This window comes from Carassius auratus, chromosome 8, assembly GCF_003368295.1.
Source record: "Carassius auratus strain Wakin chromosome 8, ASM336829v1, whole genome shotgun sequence".
NCBI lineage: Eukaryota > Metazoa > Chordata > Actinopteri > Cypriniformes > Cyprinidae > Carassius > Carassius auratus.
Window position 1 is genome coordinate 23,801,828 of NC_039250.1, and position 24,721 is coordinate 23,826,548.

The window sequence follows — 24,721 nt, forward strand, 5'->3', positions numbered from 1 at the left end:
ATTTCAGAGTTCCACAGTAGTTTGTTTGTAACAATCCACTTGTCTCAATTGTTTTGGCATCGACATACTCAAGAGTGCCTGTGTTGCAGGCAGTGTATGTGCAAATGTGTGTGTGTGTTATGTGCTGTTGGGCTTTTTTTGTATGTGTGTGTGTGCGTGCTGCTCCAGTGGGGTTCAGTCAAGCACTCGAGTGCGTGAGTGTGTGTTGATGGGCATTGAGGCAGTCTTGACAGAGCAAGCAAATGTACGCCTGCCACTCTTTAATCAGGCACATTTGTCACTGTCATGATGAGACAGTATGCCTGAGAAAGGCTCAGAGGGATTTTCAGAGAGACATATGAGTAACCCTGGTGCTGACATCTGCCATCTGTGCCTTAGGCTTTGGGATTTGACAAGTTTATATTCAGCAGGAATTCACCAATATGCATTATACCTTCGTAATTAGTCCTCATTGCTTGTTATGAGAAATAGCTGAAAATTCCTTGACCTTGTACACTGTCATTTCTCCCGACTGGCAGCCCTCCAGACCCTCCCATTGATTCATCACTTCATTCGACCTAGTGTGTCACGAAGTCCAGACTCTTGCACTTTGCCTTGGCAGACAGATTATCTGAGCACTGATCTTGTGGCTCTAAGGTCAAAAGGGGCAGCAGCGCTGAACAGGTGTTGCTAAGAACCAGATCAATAGGCTGGGGAAACTAGTTGCATCCGTCTTCCTCATTTTCAGGAACGCTGTCACGTTTCTTCTCTGCCCTGAGATTGTAGCGGGACAAAATAAACTATTACTTTCCTCGGATAGATTAAGGCCCAGGACATTGGGGACAGTGCACTGAGCCATTATGTGGCCTCAAACCTGAATAAAAGGGACAAACGGTCATATAGATAGATTTATGTGGCAGTATAAAAAAGAAAAATACAATAAACAATCAAATAAAAATAAATCGATTCATTTTCAACGCGTCTTTTGTGTCCATTCCCAAGTGATTTCCGCTGGTGATAAGGCGAGTGAATGTCTAAATTCACTTCCTGACATTAGATGGCATTTAAAGAAAAACAGAAATACCCCGGTACACATTGAATCCTATTTGATCTGCAATTCCTCTCCATAACATCTGCCTGGTATCATGATTTTTGTATTCACTGTCACATTTGTCATAAAGCCCTTTTTGTTCAGACACTAATGAAACCAGGAGCTCTATATTCATCTTGCCTCAATGCATCTTTTTGGTTTACTTACTTCTTCTTCATCGTTAGGTATCAAGTGTGCTTGGAAAGAACGTTTTGTGCTTCATCACCATCAAGCAGTGTTGTACTGTAAATTCAGCAGCTCCAGGCACTTGAACAAACGTGCCAATCTCAGTGGTCGGCCAGTTTTTAACTCAGTGCATCAAACCAAAAAAACAAGCCCGGGGCATTTTATTTTTATTATTATGCTTTTATGTCTCGTGTTTTGCGTGTCAGAGTGCACAATTATGTTAGCACCCTTTGTTTAGTCACGAGGCGTTAAACGACAGCGATAAAACGCGTGCAATATTCGTCCTGGTGTGAACAAGCCTTAAAGGTACTGTTTGTAATGTCTACTTAATACTTTCTAATTTAAAGCAAAGATATCTTTAAATAATAATTTGGGGGTATTTTCACAGCTAAATGTAATTTGTGATTAATTAGATTCATTAATCAACACATCATGTAATTAATTAGATTAAACATTTTAATTGACTGACAGCCCTACTTTAATAAACCAATGAGTATTTTTTTCATAATTCTGACTACATTGGTCATGCTGTATATTTTTGATTCATTAACATGAAAGGCTCATACTTTGAGAATCATTTGTTTGTAAATCAAACTACACTATATTTTTGGATTCACTAACCTGAACAGGGCATACCTGACTACTGTAAGAGTAATTTTTTTTCATGAATCAGACTACGCTGGTTGTGCTATATCTTTTTAAATTACTAACACAAACTTACTTATACTGTGTGAGTCATTTGCCATAAATTGAACTACATTGGTTGCACTGCATATTTTTGATTCACTAACACAAACAGGCTTTTGTACTTTACACTCTGATTGTGAATTGGCCTACACTGGTTGTGCTGTATATTTGCTGAAGCTCTGAGCTGAAAGTGTAGTTCACACTGTAAGTAACTTGTTCATAAGTCAAACTACACTGTTCATGCTGTATGATTGTTTTTTCATACAGCACTTGTGGACAGCCAAAACGAAAGCGATTTCTTGGCATTTATTTTGAAAATTTTAGTTCTCACTTGACTTAAATCCATCTTTGCTACTTCCACTCTAGGAGAGTTCTCGAAGGCAGGTGCCCTTTCTTTGCCCTAGTTGGGTCGCATCCTTTGGCTCACGTGGAGAATCAAGTCAATGCTCAGCGACCCTCGGCCTCTCGTCACATGCCATACTCTATTGCGTTTCAAGTACAGCATAGCAGCCCCACTGCAGGCAAGCTCTGAGAGCAGCAGCATGTGTGATGGTAATGGTCAGTGTGCGATTCACAGCAGCGTGAAATGACCTTTTCAGCTCAGAGCTTCAGCATGGCAGCTGTGGTGCCAGTTCAGCTTTAGGCACCGTGCCATTTTAACTCCTATTTCGTTTATTTGTAAAATATTAGTTTTGTATTATTACATGATAAACATTTAGAATGTATTGTTATTAATTTGATAATTTTTGCTATTTTTTAAGTCTTTGTTTCCTGTCTGAAATGGTCACTTTTGTACAAGCAGATTCGGATATGCTTTTCAGTTTTATCTGTATACCATTGTGGACTCTTCATATTCTGAAATGTGTTTTATTACTTTTTTCCCTCTACTGGCCCCTAAAAATAAAACAAACAGAGGCAGGTTACAATACAGGTCAATCATATGATCTTTAGGTTTGAATTTAGATTTTTGACTATAAAGTTGCAGACTAGACCAGATTTTATGCTGCAAGTCAACAATCTAGCTATGCTTCCTCATCCTGTTTAAGTAGGTGTATTTTGGCCAGAATAAGTTGCAGTCTGGTCCAAATAATACTGATAATCTGGTTATGTGTGAATACATTTTGATCAGTCAGCATCTGAGTGAGTGATCCTTGGCAAGAATAAACTGCAGACTGGACCAAATTTTTTGCTGATCAAAACAGCCTCAGTTCGGGTTGACAGATTGTTCCAAACTAAAACTTTACCTCCAACTTTAGTTGGTCAAAAATATCTGTTCTTCGTATGCTTTCAATGCGAATATCCACATTTACAAAAGATTCACAGTCAAAGCTTTGTTTCTCATCATGCCTGCTTCATTATAATGGTTTGTTGCTCATTAGAGGTGTGTAATTAAAGAAATGCTGCTGTGCTTTGTGTGTGTGTGTTCAGAGCACAGCATGTTTGAGGCTTATATGATGACTCGGCTGTTTAAAAAGGTAATGGAGGCTCTTGAAGCTATGTTTTATTTACAAGTCCCTCTGGTCATAAACAGATACTTTCAGCCTTTCAATGTTTGTGTCCATGACAAATTTAAGAGAGACCACAAGATTCAGTCTCCTTTTATAGAGCTTCACTTCCGTACCCTTCTTTTTGACACAGACAAGACTGAGGTTATCAGCAGTCTTTGAGTGACGTCTCCTGCCATAGTCTGTTCTGACATGTCTGAGCTGCAGCCACTTGACAGCAGCCCTCTTTAAAATCAATCATTCCCTTGAATAGAGGCAGAGTTTTATGGTCAGCCTCTTTCAGGCCTACTGAGAACATATTTATTTTTTCTCCTATTGAAGTGATTCAAATACTAAATAGCAGAATTTGATTTCCCTGGCAACCGCGCATATATGAATGTATGCAAGTGGAGGTAATAACTAAATCACAAAAATTCAATTTTCAGTGCGACACAGTCACGGCGCTCTGATACATTTAATAGTTCTTTCTCCAGTCTTACAACGGCAGGAACTCTGTCCCCTTTTCCCATTTTTGTAAGATATGTTTTTCACAGTAATAATATAAAGATTGTCCTGATGGACTATGCTGCGAAAACCCCTTGAGCCTTTCCTTTTTAGGACTGACATTTTATGTGTCTTGAAATATTGAGCAGAACATTGGCGAAAAGTTGCATAAGTCTGACGTGATTCATTAAGCACTTTAGACACTACCTCAGGCATGCATACAGTAGAAAGTTTATGATGCATATTACGAAACAAACAATGCAAGCTATTTTATATGACTGAGGATTTTCGTCTATCTATCTTAATTCTATATTATAATTGTTAATATTAATATATAATAATGTAATGAATGCATAATAAATAATAATGTAATGAATTACATTTAGCATTAGTAATTTACAGAATAATATATATACATTTATGGATGTTTATGCATGTGTGTGTGTTTACCTATCTACCATGTGTATATATTTTTGATTTTATATATATATATATATATATATATATATATATATATATATATATATATATATATATATGTAATGCATACACATGTCTGTTGGTCTGTTTGTATGTATGTATACGTATGTGTTTAAAATTCTTACATTTATGGTTTAAATAATTTTACATTATATTTTTTATACAGTAATCAGAATGCAATTTATTTTCTTTTTTTTTTTGTGTGTCCTTGTCCTTTCTTGTATCCATTTAGCTCATTACCTTCTTGCCACACTGCATATTAAATTTCTATTAAAACTGAATTAAAATTATTTAAACTAATAAGTGAACAGGAAGGCAAAGTGCCCTCGGCAGCAGGCCTGTTTACCGTTATTTGCATGTTTATATGTTGTGCTGTACTTCGTTGGGAGTAATCACTGGCTACATGTCATTCAGCAGATGTGTTGTAGAGCAAGCAGAATGTTTTGATGCATCGTTCGTTACCTTAGAGTGGACTCATTATGACTCACAGCTTGGATAATGTGTTTGATCTCTCTGTGGAGTGACCTTTATAGTTAATGTAATGAGGTGCTGGTGATATTAGTTGTGGTGGTTTTGGATGCGACGCTGAAGTTTTTATCACCATTGGCTCTAATTACTCTGTCGCTCACTGGCAAGTAGACGAAAGCAGCTTAAACCCCCGGCATGCTCCCTTACTTTTTATCAACGCCAGTGGCACAGCAACCTGTTTCTCCAGAGATATTTTCTTCCAAAAAATAAAAAAGCCTTAAAATGATCCCTCCCAGACTCTCTTTTATTGTCTCCAGTGACCTGAGTGATCCCCGGGGCTCAGAGTCATGCCTGCTTTACTTTGGAGAACTGATCCTGCAAAAACCTTTCAAAACTGGGACTGGTTTTTGGTGGGAAATGCAGGTTCTTTGCAAAAGCAAATACCCTGATTCGCTGCTTCTGATATATTTATTATTATTTTTATTTCTGCTTGATCTTACTTTGAATGTCCTCTATATTTATTCTATATTTTTTAATATTTATAATATTTATCTGCAGACATCCATAAAAAAGTTATTCTGAGGCATGAAAGCTAGCATTCATCTGTGAGATGTCTAGAATGCACTGTGGAGTGAGGAGGAGAGTTATTGACAAATATAAATCAATGTACAGATGGGTGAAAGCAGCAGACTCGTATTTAAAAGTTATTAACCTACATTTTACAATTCATCCTTCAAACTCGTCACCTATTGTTGAGGACGAATGAAACTGATTAAAGTGCAAACTGAACATAGAGAGAGGGGCGGAATAGCCAGGCAGTCTTAGTATGTATGTTGCAATGTATGCATAAATATTCCACAAGCAGTGCACCCTAAACCTCTTTAAGCTTCAATGAGAATATATATCTTGATTTGGAAATGATGTGCATTTCAGTGTGGCCAATGAATAAATATAACAATGATTATGGTTATTGAGCGGGCTTAAACTTGGAAACATATATAAGGTGCCCTTGGGTTCACTGCTGTATATGCTTTTTCTAAGATATGTAACGTTCAAATCAATTTCCACATGCACTTTAATTGTTTAATCTTACAGTATAGAGGTATTTTGGGGCTTTCTGTAGGTGGAGTGCGTTCGATCGTTCATGCCTGCATAATTTTAAGATAATTTGCACTAATTAAAGAAGGATTTTTTTTGTGCTTTCATAGGAATGTTAGGAAGTTTTTTTTTTTTTTTTTTTTTTGCATTCGGATTGTTATATCCCTTTATATGTATTCAGTGTTTTATTCTGGACTTGTGCCCGGAGAAAGTTTTTCTCTTATGAATACTATAACCTTACGTGATTTTTCCTCCTGGGAAAACAGAAACCTTTAAGTTGTGCAGTTTTCATGAAAATTAGAAAAGTTTAAAGTGTGCTCAATACAATATTTGAATTGTAAAAGACAATTTGCGGACATCATCCCTATGTTGTCTTACACTGGCAATTACTTCTCAGATAAAATAAGCTTTTTAACAAATTTTTAAACAGGACAATGCAAAGGAATGCTAATTTGGCATATTTCGTTTTTTAGGTACAAGTTGATCAGATCAAGTTGGGTGATCTGGCTGACTGGACAGTGGATCTCGGTAAAGTTCAAGCCGGAACTATGGCCCCTGCTCTATGAGGTCATCCTCAGTCTCATGCAGGACCCCGACCTTGGGGTAAGTGAAGCTTACAGGATGTCCAGGTTTCTTAAAGGGACAGTCCAGCCAAAACACTAGTACTCTATTAAAATTTACTCCAAATTTGCTGTGCTTTCTTTTTTTGCGCAGTTGCAATGAATGCAACCTGAGGCTTTCAAGCTTCAGAAAGTACATGAATACACCATAAAAGTATCATAAAACAATACAAAATTATGTTATAATTATGTTATAACTACTTATGTTACTCAAACTGTCCTTGCCAGATTCACAAGAGATGAAGCAAAGTATGGTTCATGAATTATTCATTCTATTCAGTTAAAAAATCAGTTGGTCCAGTTCATAAACTGGTCTGAATGATTCACTGACCACATTTATCATCCTCTTATGATGCTATTTCCAGCTTTCAAGCTTCAGTTCCCATTGCATGGAAAAGAGCGACAAGCGCATTTTTTAATCTCCACTTTTGTCTTCCTCAAAAGAATCAAGCACCTTGTTATTATTTTATGTATGATGTTTTATGTATAATTTCCCTGATTAATTAATATGTTTATTGTGAGAATCCCCAAGCAAGCTGGAGACCGCACAAAACAACCATACATTAATTTAATTGTGTTATTTGAATATTATTCATATACTATAATAGTTTTTATTGAAATTAATTATCTTTAACATTCATATTTTCAGTATATTCATAAATATTTGATCTTTATTTTAATTTCAAATGTAGTAATTTTGTTGTATTCTTGTCATTTTTGTTATTATTTTTTGTTTTTAATTATTACTGTTTAGTATTCATTTATTTTCTTTTTCGTTTCTTTTTTATTGAGGTATTTTATTTGTTTCCAGTTATTAGTTTTAGAGCATAAACTTATTCTGTTAATAGCCAAGGCACTGTAAGTTTCTGTAAGTTTTTTAAAATCAAATATTTATATTTTATTATTATTATTATTATTTTTCAGCTTATAAAACTGTTTTTAAGATTTTATGTTTTATATCTTTAGTTATAGTTTTAGTTAACACTAAACCTGATGTGATGTGATGTTATGCAGGAGAGCAGTCATGAATTTCCAATGAGCATTACCAGTTATTGACTTGTTTTCTTAGCATTGAAAGTCTTGACAAATCACCCATTGGTTTAAATCAATATAATCTTCCCCAATTAGGAATAGGTGAGGACTCTGATTAGTTGCATTGTCTCACAGTAAATAATGAGAGACCATCATTAGATGCCAGCTTATGAAGAGCACCATTAATCAGCAGCACCCATGGGTAATCACTAATATGACTGCCAGTGACCAAACGCACCCTCCAGTCTGCAGCTTAGCCACATTTAGTTCAAATGAGAGCCGCGAGAACCTTGTATGGTTACTGCTGTCCAACACTTTACCCAGTGTACAGTCTTGTATTTGTTTGTTCAGTAGTGTTTCCTTTTCTCATTGGATATTCAGATATGTATGTTCATGCAGTTAAATGCATTGACAGGATTGACTGCCTGCATCAAGCCTGTGCAGTTATTTATTTTTATTTTTGTTTTATCAGCTTATCTAGTTTTGGTTTTAGAGGTGGCTCTTTAAGGGGGGTTAATTTCTCAAGGGAAAGACAGTATTAGCCAGCTGTGCTATAGTGTGCTAAAACAGACTGTCAGCATGGTAAAACCCTGTCTCAGAGTGCTTTACATCCCCCAACATTACAGCACAGCTTCTGTACTCATCAGAGCAGTGCACTTGTAGCACATTCATTACCTTCAACAATAAATTTCAAGACAGTTACTGTCTGATCTCAAATAACCAGCTGTGAACAGTGTCCACATTATTTTGCATAATCTTTCCTTTGTGGAGACTATGAATGACAGGCTTAATATCATTAACCTTTTTTGTTTTTGCACAGAAATGTTTAATCTCCTTCGGTTAATGTGTTGAGTTTTTAATTGCTGGTGTTTGTACTCAACAGATGGAGTTTTGTAGCCATTCAAAATGCATCTCAAACTGCTTGAAAATATCTAGTTTTGCACATCTTTAATGTTTCTAGCTTATATGTGGTAAAAATGTATTTATGTGACACTAGGATGTCAGCAATAGCTATTGGTATTCATCTTGTGCAGACAGATGTTGGTGAGAATCCTTTCTTGTTGGTATTATCGGAGAAAATGGAATGAAGGCTTTATCAGCTGGCAGAGGAGTGGACACGTTCATTCGGTGATGGAGAGAGAGGGAAATTATCACAGAAGTGTTTTGGGGATTTCTTCGAACGTTCAAGGCGAAGGACGATCCACAAATCATTTTCATTTCCTTCAACCTGATTGGAATTTTGATTGCTGTCGCTGGCTACGAAATGCTGCGTTCTAAAATGGGGACAGCAGAGTGAAATCATCCAAGCGTTTTATCTAGGTTTAATTCCTACCTGTTGTCCATTCCTGGCTTGATTACATTTACATTTAAGGCATTGATTATGGAACAGTATGCACCTCTGTCGTCATAGTAGGTGGAGAAAATTGTTACTGTGCAGCACTTAGCATGGAGATGAATATGTTAGGGGTGGGCAGTATGATCAATCTTATATCATTGTATGCATAATTTTATATCATGGCAACTGCATAAATACCAATATATTTATTTTTGCAGGAAATGTAATGTAAATGTAGAAATATAAGACTACTAGCTACTTTATTTTTATTGCATTTTTTTTTTTTTACTAGAAATTATATTATTGTCACTTTTAACTATTGTCAATTATATTATATGTCTCCCTTTAAAGACTATACAAAATTAATATGATCAGTTTCACAAATTCTAATATTTGACTAAGTGACTTAGTGCATATTCTTAAATTATTTCTTATTTTTGTGCCATTTATTTTTGCATGTAGTTTAATTTAAAGGTTTTAATTCAGTTGTAAATACTAGACTGTGAAATCCAATGTGCAGTAGATTAAGTAATGCCTAATGCAACCAGTTAGTAATTTTAGTGTTTCAACTTAAACTTAAACTTATGAGTAGTTTTATATCATGGTAACTGCATGAATTGCAATATAGTTATTTGTCCAGAAAATTAAATGTAAATGTAAAATTCTAAAATTATTATTCAAAATGCTCATATTTTGCGTTTTTCAAAAGTTATAATTGTTTTTGTTTAGTTTTTTTTTTTTTTTTTTTTTTAATGAAAAATTAATGACACAGTTTTTCATAAAACTTATAATTTATAATTTCATAAAATAAAATAATATTTTACTGTTTGGTATGTCCCTCGTTTACTAAAATGACAGCAATAGCAGCAAGTCGAATCTCCTTTTATTTTTATACAAAACATATTGTTCAGCACTTCATACAATTTAGACTGATCCAAAGCAGCCTCAAAAGTATTGCTCAGTAAAGTAGCACAATCAGTGATACAATTTAAAAAAATGGGACTAATCCTAGTTCTACTGAATTTGAATATCAGTGTCACACAGGATTATATTTTAAGATTTTCAAATATTTCAGAATTTTATATAATTTTGATTTGTGCAAATATCTCATAATTTACTTATTTTAGACATGTCCCACTCCATAGTTTCATATTCCATGTTTCTCTCAAATAGCATGTAAATATTACATAACACAGTCCTGCCCATTCACAATCCATGTGGATCTTTCTGGCATCATGCTGTTGTGCCACCACACTGCCTGACCTTACTGTGTACTTATTTATTCATTGATCTGTTCATTGTATTTATGGAAGCCAGTGTAGTCTAAGGACCAATGTCGATGTGCGGCCCACTCTCTCATGTCATATCGCCCCTGCAGGCTCCACGGGCTCAGCAGATCCAGTTTAAATATTTAAGTTGTGCAGATGACAGACCATTAGCATGCTGTTCAAATGTCTGAGAGCTCCCCACCGAGCACACTCGCTTGGGTGTTTGTGTATGTATTTATGTGCGTGCCACGGGAAATTGCAGTCATAGACCGCTGGAACGAGGCAAACCACGGGCTTACCAAACACAATTAACTCTCCTTCAGCTGAGCAGCTGCTAGGTATGTGTGACAGGGAGTCCAAATAAAGTTTACATCTTTAATATTAAATTATCAAACCCAGTAAAAAAAAAAAAAAAAAAAAAAAACAGCTCCGTTTCACTCAGCTGACCCATCTAGAAATGAAATGGCGAACAAATATTATTGAACGATGGAAAACGGAACAAACTGGGAAAGGGCAATAAGATATTCATTTAATGTATTTCACATTTCATCGCATACGTGTCAGGCATTGTAATGTTGTCGCGTCTCGGGGTGAGTCTCAAATGGCGACAGAGCAATATGGATGTAAAACCTGAGGCGTTTACAGCATTTCATCAGCGTACCGGGGCTTATTTTCCAGGGGAGTCTCTTGAGATTGTTTAATTTTGGCTCCTGACTTAGGAAGCAGCAATTTTATGGTGTAGCATTAAAGGGATAGTACACCCAAACATGAAAATTCTGTTATTATTTATTGACCGCCATGTCTTTCAAAATCTGTATGACTTTCATTTTTCTCTGGGACACAATAAGATATTTTCATGATGTGAAATTTATTAGTGTCCAATTTGCTGTTTTGAATTCCATTGCATTGTTCCCCACAGACAATGATGGACCTTGGAAGAAAATATTTTACATTTAAATGGATCAAGTCTGTTGTACTTTGAAAAAATCAAATCAAATCAACCCCCATTTTGAATAGAGTATGAAGTATTTATCAATTTGTACCTTGATTTTAAAGTGGACTCAAAATAATTTTTTGTTGTAATTGTGTCTCAGTCCACATCACTTTGTCACTGGTGTTTTAGAAAGCAAAAGAATATTTTTTTAATTAATTAAACTATAAAATAATAATAATTCTTATTATTTTATCCCCAAGAGAATTATAAATTACTATTGTAATAAAACTGAAAAATTTAGATTTCTTCTCTTGCAAGGGTTAAACCTTAAAGCTTTTATTTTGCTGTTTTATCTGCAGTTCCTTTGAGAACAGTTTTACAAATACATCTCTTTACAAATCCAGTGAATTGATCCATCCACAAAAATGGAGTTTGGGGTTATGTAGTTTGAACCGAGCCACTCTGAGATGCTTGAAATCATCGGATCATGAGCTGCTTGCATTTAAGAACACAGCGCCTTGTATAGAATTTTTATTTTTGGGTGAACTAATCATTTAACTGCAACTTTTGGCTACAGTTTTTATCTGCAACTGTAACCAAAACACATTTGAACTGGCAAGCAGGTACTTGCTAAACAGACTTCACTTTCTGCAAATTAGCGGGCTCTACATTCCTGGTTTTCCACAGACAGGCGTTGTTTATGAGCGAGGTGTGCCGTCAGCGCTCTAGAGGTGCTGTCATGTCAGTGTGCAGACGTGCGGGGTGAGTAGTCTTGACAATTGCCGCAGGCCCAGAGGCTCCAGGCAAAGACGAACTACTCTTACACGGCTTCAACATATCAACAATTTTACCCTTCTGCTTATAAAACAACCCATTTCCTGGGATCATATAAAGCTTCACTATTCTAGAAATTCATTATAGTCCAGTCAGCCATCATTCAAATAATGACAAGTTGTGGTCTGTGTGGTTTTGATTTCAGTGTGAGAGGTGGAAGATTGCAATTGTGTGTGAGGGGCGAATTTTTTTTTTTTTTTTTGCCAATTTAGTTATATTTGTTTGTCAGAATGTGTTTACCAGGAACATTTTATTTGTGTCCTATACAGAGTAAATACAAGGTTCTGGTTAATCACAGATCCAAAATGGTCCAATATGTACAGTAATCTACATTATATGTTGTTAAAATATTTAGTTTTGTTATAATACAGATACATATGTATGAAAGAGGATAAGGACCAATAAATAAACAAATAAAAATAAAAACATATCAAGATCAAAGTCAATATAATGCGTGATTAAACTAAATTTTTGAGTATAAAGTCGTTGGCTTTGAGAAAAAAAAGTTGAAATAAAATGTTGAAAATAAACTCTCTTGTGTGTTTGACTTGAGTAGATCATTTGATATATACAGTATATTAGCTGAACGATATTATGCTGCTTGATATTAAATGTTGGTGTGTCTTGTGTTGTACTATTTTAATGTACTATCCTAATTATGAACACACTGGTTTGTAGTGCAAACACTTTTACCATTTACTGCACATTTCTATTCTCCTCATTATTCACCTATAGTGCCTAATGAACCTGAAGTCTCATCCATAGGCTTACTTCTGCATTGAAGAAAAAGGTGGATACTTCATTACTGTATACTAATTTATTCAGTGTCTTTGCTCTGGGTGGATGTCAGCTGTGGTCTTCTATTTATTGACCTCTATCCTAGGCCCAACAAGACAGCTGGTCAATAGCATTGAATAGTCAGGTGTGTGCGAAAAATGTCCAGCGTTTGGCCAGTTCAGATATGAGGGACCTCACCAGAGCTGGAGACAGAGGAGCTCTCGTGCCTCCAGGAGCTTTCAACACTGCAGTAGATCATTTATCTTACATGTTTCAACGTTGCCCGAACTCTATTATGCAAAGGAAATGAGATCGGGCTACTTCTATTTCATGGTTTGTCAGCTTGAAAAGAATAGACTAATCGCTTTCATATGCACGCAGCCTCATACATATATACAACTTGTATTTGCAGATACTGTACACTCACGCAGCGGCCCTCAATTACACTGGGGGAAAAAAGACTGTCTAATTATCCATGTCTATGTTTTCGTTTTGTATCATCAGTTATTAGGGATATTGTTATGTTTATCTCTTCAACAAGCTTACTCAAAATTAAGTTTCTGATTTTGTCAGCAATAATGAAAATAAGATGCAAAGAATAGTCATGACAAAACAGATTAAATTATTTGAATTAAAACATATATATATTTTTTTTTAATATGAAGAAAAAAAAGAGTTAATATGTTTGGAAGGAGGAAAAAAGAAGAGAGAATGAGACTGATCTGGTTGAGCTGCTTAAGAGGAAATAGCAAAATTTTATTTTTATTTTATTTTTATTTTACAGGCACGGCTCACCTGTTAGGGCAGGTATATTCACCCAAAACATAGAACCCTACATAAACTGAATAAAAAAATACACGTACTTTTGCAATGTACTTCTAATTCTGGTGAAAAGTGGAGAATGCTGTAATTGAGAGCTGTTTGGGCCATTTTGAGGCTGCTCCACTTATTTTCACATTACCATAGCTCACTTCAGACCAAGACAATACATTACGGTACACCTCAATTTACGGTCTGGAGCCACTACTGCTCTGTTCTATTCTATTATTATATTACAGGGCTTACAATAAATAATTATAGTTGTTAAAACATAATAAACTTTGTATGTATGTATTTTGTGAAGATTTTGTTGAAGATTAATTGTGCATGTATGCGTTCAAAAATATACTTGTTTACCAATGGAACGACAATATAGTGAAGTGCTTAATGAACTTTGAAACATAAAAAAGGTTGTTGGTAATTATGAATTGTTAGTAGAAATATCTGTAAAAAAAAAAAAAAAAAATGTAAAAATATATGATGTGTTGCGATTTTTGCCATTTTGCAGGTCTGTCTTGAACACATTTTAAGCCATTTTTAAAACGTGCAAAAATAACATGTTAAATATTGACTACATTGATAGGGCATTTTTTTCATACCACAAAAACTATAGCTAAAAAAAAAAAAAAAAAAAAAAAAACTGGAAAGTGCACAACTCATGGATCTGTGTTTGCGTGAGAAGTCTTGTGTGATGGAATTACTGCGGAAGCTGTGTCTTCTGCGATTGCTTGTAGAGACTAATAGTTATTATTCAGCAGCTTCTCCATTCAGACGAGCAGAAAAAAGCAGGATTAGATGCTCATATCCATAACAGAGGCAAGCTGAGCAGACTGATAACAGTGATGTGGGCAGAACCTTTGGGTGAGCAGACCCGTGTTGATCGACTGCTCTGGTTAAACAGGAAGCATATGGACCCGTCCGACATCCACAGGCAGGGGTCTACCTCGTTAAAGAGTTACTGTCACAGAATCCCATCTCCTCACTCATAATTCTCTCATATCTACTGGGTGGGCGCTCTGTACTCTGGCAGGGAGCGGAGTGCTTTATTTTCAGCCGGTGTTTGATGTTTTATGCTGCAGATGCCTCTGAGAGAGAAGGCGGCTCTGCTTATCTCTGCTTTTATTTCTCTGTAGAATATCTAAGCCCTCCTAAACCCATTCCAATGAAGATGGATTGAATTCCATAACGGTCGACATGTTTTTTTTTTTTTTTTCTATCTGACGTATTGTTTCTGGTAGCTACATGCTTTACAACCTGTCATTTAGCAATGAAAGTGCTTAGAAAATAGCAGTTTTTATGTCTAATTTGGTGCTTAAATAGGAGCAAAAATGAAGTGCAAACTGTAGCACCTGTGCAGCGCTGCTCTTACAGTCTTTCACGAGTACAGATGTAGCGCCCTAGAGACTTATGGGATGATCACACTGGCAGTTTCTGTATCCAAAATTACACACTTTCATCTAATATGCTTTCCTTCATCTAACAAGAATAATTTGGTTACACTTTACTTTAATAAGGTGTCTTTGTTTCCCTGTTACAGTGTAATTATTAAATTATGTCCTGAGCAATAATAGCTCACAGCATGTACTTTTTATTGAGTTAAGGTTTGGTTTAAGGTTAGTTTCCTGTAATTATGCTAAATAAAATAAAACAAGTAGATCGAAAGAGTAGAGAAAGCTAGTGTTTTTAAAGAAAACAAGCAGTTAGAAAACGAAACAAGAGTTCAAGTGTTAGGGTCAACAAATAGATAAAATAGATTTAGAATAAAAAGTGTTAGGCTGTTAAATAAAGATGCAAGATATGTGTTTTTAGCATTTTTTTGAAGATGGCCATGTAAATTTAAAATATTTCCAAATTCATAGTTATTACAATCCTAGCTGATACAGATACACTGAGAATCATTTTCTTGTTATTACCAATGACCAGTGAATGTATATTATTACAATTCTATATTGATTTGTCTTACTCATGTGTGTGTGAGATATTTAGAATAATATAGAGATATTTAGAATATTAGATTATTGTATGTTGAAAACAGTTTTGCAGCTTTATATTTTTGTGGAAACTGTATTTTTTATTTATTTTTTGTAATCTAAATATTCTAAATATTTGTCAATACTATATCACAGCAATATAGAATTTTAATAATACATATTTACAGGTCATTGGTAATAACAAGAAAAGTATTATCGGATTATCTGTATCAGCCAGGATTGTAGAATATGGGTATCTTACACAGCATTTATTATATTCTGTATATTACGGTATTAATGATTATGTATGACCACAAAGTAATATAAGACCACAAAATAATATGAATTTGCTATGAAATATAAACATAAAAATAATTTACATCAATAACATATCAGTGAAATATCGATCGTTATTTAATTATGAATGAACATGAACAAAGAATAAACATATGTATTTTGTGTATTTAGCATTAACAAAGCATGCTGTTAAAAATATTGTTTATAATTCATGTTAAATAATGTATTAAATAGTTAACATAAAAGTTAACACTATTATAATATATAATAATTGTATCAGTATGATATTGTGCATTGCATACAGGTATTTCTTTATTATATATAATAACAAAGTTATCAATATTGAGTTTCCAAAATTTCCATTAACATAAACAACAGCGACCATTGGTGATGCAACAAAGCAGCTGACAGACTTTAAATAAAAGAACTATCCAAAGATGTATCAAATCAAAATGTCTTTGTTGTCCGCTTGGGTCTTTATCAGTTAACTATTTTATAAATGCATTGCTCCAGACCCCTGGCTATTACTCAGAAGATTGCTTGATCATTAAGTTTGATGTGTTGGGGAAATTTCATCATCTCCTGCTATAGCTCGTTATAAACCTGTTTGTGGAGCGCAGCATGCTGTCCCATCAGCCTGTGTAATACATCACTGTGAGAGGTTGGCGGGGTCTGTCATTAGCCACCTGCTTGAGTCGTACTCTTTATGCAATCCTTGCTAACACCCTCAGGCTCCTCAGATATCCCATACTGGCACGACCTTTTAATGATGTTAATTTTGTTTTGGTTACAGGCTAACTCTTTCAAGATTTATATGTTGAGGAAACTCGATTAAGCTTAGAGGTCTCTTGTCAACATGTACCACACTGATTTAAGGTGAAATTAATGGCTGTCCTTTAAAAGATTCCATCGGAGGTGAAGCGTGTAAAATAGTAGTAAAATATAGTGTGCAGAGAAAACTACAAGTAAGCCACAAGTACGCAGAGTTCCTGAAGTGGGCCACAGTTTACTCTGGTCAAGCCAGGGGTTGGCAGACCACCTGAGTTTGGGGTACACCTACCGGGATGCAGCGAAAGCAATGGTACAGTAGAGGTCTTGGGGAAACGCGTATACCATTCAATAATATTAAATTAATTAGCTGATGAAATATGTGAAAGCTGACTAGGATCATTTTTCTTCACTATAAACAATTCCATGACTTTTCCTAGGATCATAGGATCATATATATATATATATATATATATATATATATATATATATATATATATATATATATATATATATATATTATTTGAATTGAAAGCTCAAGGGAAATCTTTGGTAATATTTAGTGCTGTCAAACGATTAATCGTAATAAAAGTTTTTGTTTGAATAATATATTTGTGTGTTCTGTGTATATTTATTATGTATATATAAATACACACTCATACAGTATATATTTACAATGTATTTACTTGTCTATATTTTATTCATTTAATTTATATTATAAATCAATATATTGAATATATTAAAATAACATATTTTTTCTGAAATATATGCATGCATGTGTGTGTGTGTGTGTGTGTGTGTGTGTGTGTGTGTGTGTGTATATATATATATATATATATATATATATTCATACATACATACATACATACATACATAAATATACAGAGTACACATGCATACATTATGTAAACAAATATTTTATTTTGGATGCGATTAATCGTTTGACAGCACTAGTGATATTATAATTGCCTGACTTTCACTATGGATTAATTCAGTTAAGTTATTACTTTATTCAAAAAATGTACAAAATAGTGTATACAAACAGTTGGGTCCCTACAGTTATAGAAACCCAATTAACTTTTAAGCTGATTTCCATTTATGGAAAAGTCATGGAATTGTTTATAATGAAGAAAAATGATCCTAGTCAGCTTTCACATATTTCATCAGCTATTTAATAAGAATAAATAAAAAATCTAGAAATAATAAACTTATTAAAATGGTTGGCACCAATCCTGATGTCAGTGAAAATGTTAATTAAATTGTTATCATACATGTTAGTTTTGACATAAAATTATTTTAGAAATCCATTAATAATGAATCCAAAAAAAAAAAAAAAGTCTCAGAAATGCTTTTGTTCATAAGGTGTGGAATCTCTGAATAATTATTTCCAATTCATTTGGTGTCACTAGTGGTGTGGAGGTAACACTTCAGCATTAAAATTTCATACTTCACAGCGCAGATCATGCTTTATTAATTTTTGTATAATAATGTAATTTTTCTCTGTTTCAGGTTTGCATTGAAAGAGCCACAACTCTAAAGCTAGATATCCTCTGAGTAATGCCTGCCGTAGTTTACAGACTTAACACCAGGCTGGTCATTTGTCAAATTTAATTGGATGCATTTAATCACTCTTGTAATTAGTTTGCCTATTAACCTATAGTCATTCAACAACTCCCACTTGTTTGGATGGCGTCGTTTGATTACTTGAATCACTCTTATCCTCATTCATCTGCATGTCAGATAATCATGTGTATTTAAGAGGACATTGCTTCTCACCTGCAGTCAACACAAAACTCAGCCTTACCCATGACTTTGAGTTCAGAACTGAGCAGTTCTTACTGGTAGGATTGGTTGTTTTGAACATTTGACATCACTGCATTTAATCTGTTGAGTTAAATGTCTTCATTAGCAACTCTTTTATTCCTTTTCTGTATTTGGCGTTGATATTCAGCCTGTTGCTCCAGCTGTTACAACAGGTCAATGAATGTGACACCAAAATGCAAGTTCTCCACATTATTTCCTGTGCCATGGAGAGAGTCAGCATCCAGGTGAGCTTCAAACCTTCAGAGAGGTCAAATGAAGTCATCCAAATGAACAGGGTTCAATCTTGACTCTAAAATCAGTTGCTTTTCTTGATATTCCTCAGGACACTACTTGTTGTCTTTGCACACTGAAAAACACATATTGATGTCATATCATTACCAGACGATGCTGACTGAGCACAAGGCCACGACCTGCTTTGAAAATAACCTTTAGCTATTGCGTGAGCCTTGACTTGGAGACATTTGATGAATGACATTTATTTTCATCATGTTAGACTGACTCGTGATTTAAGCTTTGTTCAGTCAAACATGCATAAATTACATAAAAGGCGGTCATACCATATGTATGTTGAAAGTAACCTTCCATGTCAAGTTTGCGCAGCACTGGAGATATTTACTCCCCTATCAAATGATTTAGTGCTCATCTGTATTGCCTCGTATTCAGCTTAAAGATTATTCAAATAAACAGTATTAAATATGAATGTGTTTTCATGTAGCATGTCCATCCATGTTTTGGTTCATGCAAAATTTTCTGTACTAACTTAGGAGGGAATTTATTTCCGTTTTCCGTCATTATGAGCTCAGTAATATATCTTTTGACATTTCAGTTATTTACCTTTTTTCTCTACTTGTTAAATAATGGCTTTTTCTGCTATACTCTCCTTGATCTTATAAGTTCCGCTTGCCAGAGCTTAGCTCTTTTCAACTTTTGTTAAAGCTCACGTCACTTTATGGTATGAAATCTCAACTGGCTGTCCCATTTTAAAAGGTGTGGAAAGTTCTAGGCACGAGACTTAATAATCTATTCAAATCTTTGGTACATGTTTGTAATTTCTCTTAGTTTGCTCATATATTTACAGTTCTCCCTCAGTTAAAAAGATTGTATCATGAGGAATCATACTGTTCTTGGTCTTTTGGAATAAGAGGTCCATGTACTATGAAAACATACTTTAACTTTCAGAACACGTAACTTCCTTTTTATAAAGTTTATAAAGTCAAAAAAATAAATAAATAAATAAACTAAGCTGCAAAAATGTGTCTTCTGAATGTTTTACTTTTAACAAAACAACTTTAGTGATTCCTATGAGCTAAAATCATGCCTATTGTATGATCATGTCTGTTGTATAATCAGAAATCACAGAATGTTGGGAAGATACTGTTAGAAGAACTAACAACAAACAAAAGAACAAACAAAAACTGTCTTTGTGTAGCACCTGCAGCACTGCATTTTCTTTTTGAACGTTTTTAGAATTAGGGATGTGCAGCATTCTAAAGAGAAAGAGTTTCTTGTGAATACGATCCCTTATCATTTCAGTCTTACACTGAGGGAAGCCCCTTTTTGCCTGTTTCTGAGTCACACTGTGAGATATAAAATCACAATTACAAGACACAATAACAATTTAAATCAGCTGAAGCCGTTTCAGCATAGAGTAAAAAAAAATAAAAATAAAAAAAAAATCAGTTGCATCTTTATTTCTCCCAGTTGCAATATCTGAAGTTGTAATTGTGAGAAATAAAGTTGCAGTTAACTTTTGATTGTTTACTTTTTGATTGTGTTTTTTCTTAAAGGCACAGCAGTAAAACAAACAAACAAACAAAAACACCCACAGTTTGGTAAGACCTTTGTGAAAACCCTAGTTTTGTCACATGTAGTGCAGGCAGGGCTTAAAAATATATTTAAAGGTTCAAATTGGCAGTGTAATCCGATTAATTTATAAAATAGTTTGTAGTTAATTTAAGCATGTTTCTTTTTTTAAAGTTATGCAAATACTGTCATCAGTGGTTGGTGCACAGTGACAGACTGCTTACGGTGTATTTAAACTGTTTTCCTCAGAGCAGAAGAAAATGCTGATAAAGCACCAAAATGCTAAGAGCTTGACAGCAAAAAACACAATGTTTGCTAAATGTTGACTGAACTACTGCATTCCATTGCAATGAGAAAGTTTTAAGTTTGTTTGACATTTAAATGTGAAGTATCATTAAGAAGTCAACACTAGAAGCACAGATGAGTTTTACATTTGTATGTAAATAAAATCTATTTTGACCACATTGTTCTGAATAAATTGTTTTTCTCTGCTGGAGAAACATCCCATCACTAAAGGATGCTAATAAGAAAAGTTTTAATGCACCACTGCAAAAATAGACAAGGAGAGAGATGTGAGGGAGAATTTAGACTGAGATTCCAAATGTAATCCATAGGAATAATTCATGGAGTATTGTTCATTAAATCAGGACCCAAATCGCAGGACAGAATAATGCAAGGGCAGCATAAAAATAAAGACCTGCAGCACAGCGTAGATTTTGCCAAAAAAAAAAACAGAAGTATTTTTATCAGTGTTTAAATCGAAAGATTCTGTATGAGTTTTATCAGTCCTATTGTTATTATTTGTATGTTTTTTTAATTTTTTATGTACAATTATTTCTTCTTCCGATGTATTGAAATGTTACTGTTAATGTTGCCTTAAATATAGCAATTGTTGCTGATATGGTATTAAAACATAAATAAATTTACAGTTGTTTGTAATTTGTAGTAATGTAATTTAATTGTAGGATAAATGGTTCATAACATGAAATTTTTCAGGGAAGTTAAAAGAAAAATAGGGTAAAATATAGTGATGGTAGTGATTTTGATGATGACAGTATTTTTTCATTTATAATTTATTGACCTGTATTCAGATTTTTTTTTTTACATTTTTTATCTGAAACATTCAAGTTCAAACAAACATTTATTTTGTGTGTGTTCTCTACAATTGAGATCAGTGCTAGACTCCAGCTGCCCCCCCCCCCCCCATCCTCTGTTCTAGAGTCAGATGTACGTGGGCTGCTTGGTTCAGTACATTCCTCTTCATTGGAAGCAGTTTGAAGAACACAACATGCTCTGCTGTGCCATCCTCACTACCCTCATCCATCTCGTATGGGAGCGACAAGCCCGAGGGGCCAGGAATGAAACAGGTAACGAGCCTTTGAAATGGTTGAGTCAGGTGTTTAGCATTCTGTCTGTGCTACAAGTGCTCACTTGAACATCATGTGCGTACCTTTACCAATGGGGGCCTGATTTTCACAATCGTCATAGTGTGAATATGAACAAATGCCCTCTGGGCTCTGCTGAGCACTTCTCAGGTTTTCTGATACTTGCAGAAGACCTTTATTTTTGTACGATACACTCCATCCCATCCTGCTGTGAGAGTATGAACACACATGCGGACAAGGGCTTGTTACTGATGGGTGTATTAGGAAATTGCCACTGTGCTTCTCCATCTTCCTCCACATGGGATCCCGCAAGCTGCTCATTTCGTTTTGTCTTCTTTTTTTTTCTTTTTTTTGCTCCATGAGTCAAGAGCAGTTTCTGTGTCACTCCGGCCCCTGAGGAGATGAGTGACACTCCCATTTAAACCATCCGAAGGATACAGTAGCTGGATATCTTAAGCTCGGTTTAACTGAGAACACCACTGAGCAGCTCTTTGCTGATTGCAAGAACAACCCTTTTCACACTTTCACATAAAAAAAAATTATATAATAATAATAAAAAACAAACAAAAAAAAAAAAAAAATATATATATGGCAAGCAGTTTCGGCCCAGATCCGGCCCACATTTGGGCCATATGGATTTCACGTGGGGCACAAAACTGCTTGCTGTCTGGGTATCCTATGCATTGGGTTTGAAGTGGCACTGCACAGACCAATAAGTGTATGACATTAAAGTACGAGAGCGATTCAAAAGCACTGCGGTATTTTGATGTCGGTCGGCCGATTGGTCTGATTGTGATGATCCGCTTCAAGTCGAACAAGCCTAATGATTCAATGAACCATTCGTAAAGAACCATTCACTTCACTTCTAAAAGCATCAGCCATTTGAACGAATCAAATGAATGAAGAAATGACTCGATGACTTAATCATTAAGACATTTACCACCTCCTATTGGCAGTTTTAGTTTATTATTTAAAGTATCATTTCATTTAAAAAAATATTTTCATATTTCCATCTAAAATTAAGAAAATAAATTATTAAAGTTATAGTTCACCCAACCAAAAATGATAATTCTGTCATCATTTACTCACGTGGTCCAAAAGAGTAGGCTATATGTAATACATTTTATCAAACAAAATATTTCTTGCTGAACCTTCTTTTTGTATTCTCTGTTTGATGCTTTGCACCACAATGATTTTAAATGATCTTTTTTGAGTAATAACTCCAAATTTGATGTGCGATTAATGTGATTAATTAGTCACCACATCATGTAAATAATGCAAACAAGTCATTGGACAACATTACTTTCAACGTAAAAATATAAATAAAAGCTTAGGCTGTATAAAAATGAATGCAATAGATAAAAAAAAATGTAATAGCTGGACAAAAAGGAAATGATTTTAATCAAATATGAAATAACTCAATCTGACACTCAAGTGTTGAGAGCTGTTTGAGAGGTGGCTGTGCACACTTTTGGCTCAGAGTGGATTGAAGACCAGCTCCCAGAGAGTGCACACGTACTTTATGGGTTAAAATAGCTTGAATGTTTAAATTGTCATGATTTAAATTGACTTCCAAGTGGCAATTTCAACTGTCCATACGTGCGCTAGTCAGAGCAAACTCAACGTGGATTTTATGGATGTGAGGTCATTTGTACATTTTGAGAGAGTGAAAGATGCCGGTACCACTCAATCCCAATCACTCAAACTTGTGTGTGAAATTCCATCTAACAGAAAGTTTTCAAATTACTGATCTGCTCTGATGATCTGTTTGGATTCAAGCTACATTACATACTGTAGTGCATACATTTTTGCAGGTATTTCCTGCTTTCTAATGCATTTGTATTTTAAAATAATTTAATATAAATGTATACTTTCACTGGAGCAAATAACCCCACCCCTACTTAACCTACCCACTTCTGAACAATATAAAACATGTAACAGGCAAATAAAAGTACAGTCACAGGTATTTATTGCAAAAAACAACCATAAACAAGCAGTAGGCCAATATAAGGATTACAGACATGTCGTGTTGCATTTCAAGTCTTCTAAAGCCATACGCTACTTTTATGTGAAGAAGAGAGTAAAACATAAGGTTTTAATTTGCCTAGAATGATCCCGCTCCATTAATGCACTCACATCACATCTCAATTAAAAAGATACTCCTATAACATGACGCAATCGGTCATGAGACACACAAAAGCCAATAGCTGATGTAAGGCTTTTTCTGGCAGATTTCTTTGAATACACGCACAGAAACAAAACTAATGATGGGCAGTTCGGATCATTTTACTGACTCGGGCCTTAAGAGTCTCGTTTAGCAAAATTAACAAATCTTTTTCCATGTCATTTCATTTATTTTTATCAAAATATAATTGATCAATTAGCATCGCACACCTGTAGGTCATAGATAGGTGCGTGGGAAAAAAGACTGATATAGTCAAAATATGAGAAAATAAGAAAATCCTTCACTCTATCAACTTTCAAAACAATAAAATAAATACTTTAATAGCAACGTTCCCGATCGTATGACCTTCATCAGTCTTCAACATTGTATTCAAACTCCATTGTATTTAAAACAACATGACACATCACAGTGAAGAATTATCAATATCCAGTCAAGATTAGTAATTGAATAATCATTAACACCACACCACATTGTTAACTCCACAATTACATACATAGGAAATACCAAACATTTTGTCATGTTGTTTTAAATACAATGGAGTTTGAATACAGTGTTCATGCCTGATGAAGATCATATGATCGAAACGTTGCTATTAAAGTATTTATTTTATTGTTTTGCAAAGTTGATAGTGTGCAGGATTTTCTTGTTTTCTCATATCAAAATATAATTAAAATGTTATGAGTTACTTCCTGTTGGACTCAGAAGCGTAGACCAGGAGACTCTTGGGTAATCTTCAGCAGGACGCTTTGTTGAGAACGCGCTGCGTGGTGCTGCAGTAATCAAAAGTCTAACCAAAGCAGTGATACTTTGAAGTTTATATACATTCAAGAAGGAGGGATACATACAGCAGAGATGGAGACAATCTACACGATAAAATGCAAATGCAAATACAT

At 34.7% G+C, this 24,721-nt stretch overlaps 1 pseudogene; it reads left to right on the forward strand.

The window, feature by feature from the left end:
* LOC113106832 (importin-11-like) overlaps positions 1–21,806 on the forward strand; it is a 67,287-nt pseudogene extending 45,481 nt beyond the window's left edge.
* The last annotated feature ends 2,915 nt before the right edge of the window (positions 21,807–24,721 follow it).